General features: G+C 61.5%; 1 protein-coding gene across 1 annotated transcript in view; it reads right to left on the bottom strand.

The window, feature by feature from the left end:
- The window catches only part of LOC308186075 (uncharacterized protein), a 107,082-nt gene that overhangs the window by 57,902 nt on the left and 48,741 nt on the right, over positions 1-439 (bottom strand). The gene's annotated exons all lie outside the window — the stretch shown is intronic.

The following is a 439-nucleotide window of genomic DNA, read 5'->3' as shown; positions in this document are numbered from 1 at the left end:
GTGGAGGGGCCGGCTGTGTCTCCTGGGGCTCCTTGGGGCGGCCAGTGGCAGTACTTTCCTTCTGCGTGTCTGCAGGTTCTGAGGATGGAGCACAGGTCTGGATCGGAACGCCAAGATGCTGCAGGCCGCTTTGACCAACACGCGAAGATGCGGCATTTGGAAAGGATAAGTGAGTCCCTGCTTCACCGTGTTCTGGGACTGGCGGGAAAAGTGGGGCCTGCCTGCTTCAGAGTTCCAGGGAGGAACTCCCTCTGCCCTCTTCCACCTTTCAGTCAACGTTCGTACCTTTGGCCCTCCTGTGCTTCAGCTGAGGCTGTCGCTGCCGCCCCCTCCTGCCAGGGGACGGCTCCGGCCGAGCAGCTGCAGAGGGGAGCAGGAGGAAACACCAAAGAATCTTTGCTCTGCTTTGCCCAGCGCCAGCCCCGTCTTTCAGCCCCCT

Source organism: Anser brachyrhynchus (genome assembly GCF_964034855.1).
Source record: "Anser brachyrhynchus genome assembly, chromosome: Z".
Lineage (NCBI taxonomy): Eukaryota > Metazoa > Chordata > Aves > Anseriformes > Anatidae > Anser > Anser brachyrhynchus.
The sequence above is the reverse complement of the archived record's forward strand: the minus strand, read 5'-3'. Positions and strand labels throughout refer to the sequence as shown.